General features: G+C 43.0%; 1 pseudogene; it reads right to left on the reverse strand.

Annotated features, from left to right (window-relative positions):
• Positions 1-261: 261 nt before the first annotated feature.
• On the reverse strand, positions 262-1,268 carry LOC115640205 (annotated as a pseudogene).
• Between the last annotated feature and the right edge of the window lie 1,587 nt (positions 1,269-2,855).

The raw sequence follows: 2,855 nt of genomic DNA on the forward strand, positions 1-2,855 counted from the left end.
ATACAAGCCAGAGAAGAGATTTATAGTGAAAGAAATTTCATTTATGATGAATAATGGGAGGAAACCAGAATTACAACTAATAAATCAATAAATATTCAAATGGAACCTATGTACCAAATTTCTAACAATTAGAGATGAAGAAATCCTGGAAGGACATTTTTCAATCTCCATCTTGGTCACTGCAAGAATGTCACCTACAGTCTCTTTTTCCAGCGGATATTGAAGCTAGATCCCCTACATTATAATTCCCTTGGTCAGCATCTCTCCTTTTCACTTCAAAACAAGAAGCAGTCATTTTATTTAGTTCCTTTCAGGGAAGAGTTTTCTAGTGATGAATTTCCTGGTGGCGTATTTCACCTCACTGTTCCGCAGGGTGTAGATGAGGGGATTCAGAGCTGGGGTGATGACACTGTACACTAGGGTGATGATCATCTCTTTGCCCTTGAAGCTTCCTGAAGAAGGATGCGTGTAGGTGAAGATCACTGTCCCATAGTACACTGCTATCATGGTGAGGTGGGAGGTGCAAGTGGAGAAGGCCTTTCTCCTGCTTTCTCATGACCGGACCTTCAGGAAGAGGAAGGAGATGATGTAGAGATAGGAGAGGGGCGTGAGGATGAATGGACTCACACCAATAATCCCAGTGACGGTGTGGAGGAGACTCAGATTGAGGCGGGTGCTGCTGCAGGCCAGGCTCAGCAGGGGCTTGATGTCACAGAAGAAGTGGTGGATACGGTTGGGGCCACAGAAGTGCAACCGGGAGGTCATGACCGTGTGTATCAGTGTGTGCAGGAAGCCAGTGGCCCAGGTGACTCCTGCCAGCAGCAGGCAGGCCTGTGGGTTCATGATCTATGTGTAGCGCAGTGGGTTGCAGATGGCCACGTAGCGGTCATAGGCCATGACAGCCAGCAGCATGGACTCACTGCTGCCCAGGAAATGGAAGAAATGGAGCTGTGCCAGGCAGCTGGTGAAGGAGATGGTCTGGTGCTCTGAGAGGAAGCCGGCCAACATCTTGGGCACAGTGACCGTGGAGTAGAAGATGTCTAGGCTGGAGAGATTTCCCAGGAAGAAGTACATGGGGGTGTGAAGCCTGGGCTCGGCCAGTATCACAGCCACAATGACTCCATTACCCAAAACGCTGGCCATGTAGAGCAGCAGGAAGAGGGCAGAGAGATAGCACTGAAGACTCCTCACATTAGTGAGGCCCAGGAAAATGAACTCTCTCACCTTTGTCTGGTTCTCCATCCCTGCAGGAGGAAGAGGATAAAGCAACAGAAAGTGAAAGCAGCATAAGGTACCACCCCTCTCCCTCTTGTTGCAGAACCTGATCCCAATGCAATTCATTGGGTTGGAGTCAGACATTTTGTGGTAGAGAGTTTTCTTTCTGCAGCCATAGGTACATTGTGTAGCCAGATATAATTGTATAGTAAAAATGCCTTTAAAATCTTGCTGTCACTGGTGTGGATCCTGCACTAGGGTTCTAATTAAAGACCATGTACAATCAAGTACCCTAGTGGTAGGTCCCCAACAGTAATATGAGCATCTACGGTTCAAATATAATTAAATACTTGTAAACTTTTGTCTTCATAAAATCTTGTTTAACCAGTGCCTAAGAATTTGCTGTCACTGCCATGGATACTGCAGCGGGACCCTGGTTAAAATAATAAGGCAAATCAGTCCTGGCTGCAGATCCCTGACATTGATATAAGCTTCTGTGATTTTAATATACAATATTGTAATAATTATAAATACTTTTAGCTTTATTGGTTTATAGGCCCATATATCCAGGCCTAACTTGGTTATCAGTAATGTCTAGCCCACTGGGTGGAAAGGAAACCAAGTATTAAAAAATATGGGTATAAAACACTGACAAAGGAGGAATTAAGCAGGGAGGGACCAGGGATCTTTTCCTGCCAGTCTGGCTTTAAGCAAAATATAGCATAATAAAACTGCTTGCTTATAAAAAATTGCCAGGTGGCATTGTCAAGTGACCAGCTTAATACTGCCAAAATGTGTGACCTATGCAATATGCTAATAGCTTGTGCAATATGTATTCGCAATCAAAATGTAATTGCAGAAGCCCCTAACTGGAAATACCCCAAGCTGAATTTACGGTAAATAATATGCTGATCTGCAATATTAACTACCAAAAATAAGCAAATAACTTGTGTAATCAATATGATGTTTTGCGGTTTTAGCCTTTATAAGCTTGGTAAATATTGTAAGGGACAAAGCAGATTTTTCCTTGCATGGAATTTCTGTCTCTCTCTGTATGCATACTTGTACTCTTGCTTTATTAATAAAGGTGCCTCGACCTGTCTGACCAAAATCGATTAGGTGGTGGTCTTTTCCACAACAGACTCCAAATTGCCTTACACTTGCTTATTAAACCTGACCATAGTCCTTGATGAATTTATTTTCAGCAGTTCCAAAGAGGTGAAGAACTCTTCACAGATCAACACTATGCATATCTGATAACGGGAAATAGCTACATGGAAAGCAGTCATTCCAGCAAAGCACAGTCTCAGAGTGTTTTAGGTTTTTTGCAAAAGGGGTCGTGTAAGAAACAGAGCAGACTCCAGTGAAAATTTTAGAGTGCTGATTTTCAAACTCTTATTGTTCTCTCTTTATCAGCCCAGTTTGCCATGAACAATCCAGATATTTTAATTGAACCAACATGAAACAAAATCAAATATTGTTCTGAGTTTACATCCCATTGGTTTTCATTGCCCCTTCTGTGAGATTTTTAGGGGGGAAATGTTTAACGTTCCTGTTGTTGTTAATTTATTTCTATTACCCACCACTCTCACTGGAACGAAGGGGAGTGGCACCTAGACACGAATGGACATGCTCAGAGA

The sequence above is a fragment of the Gopherus evgoodei genome, unplaced genomic scaffold, assembly GCF_007399415.2.
Source record: "Gopherus evgoodei ecotype Sinaloan lineage unplaced genomic scaffold, rGopEvg1_v1.p scaffold_242_arrow_ctg1, whole genome shotgun sequence".
NCBI lineage: Eukaryota > Metazoa > Chordata > Testudines > Testudinidae > Gopherus > Gopherus evgoodei.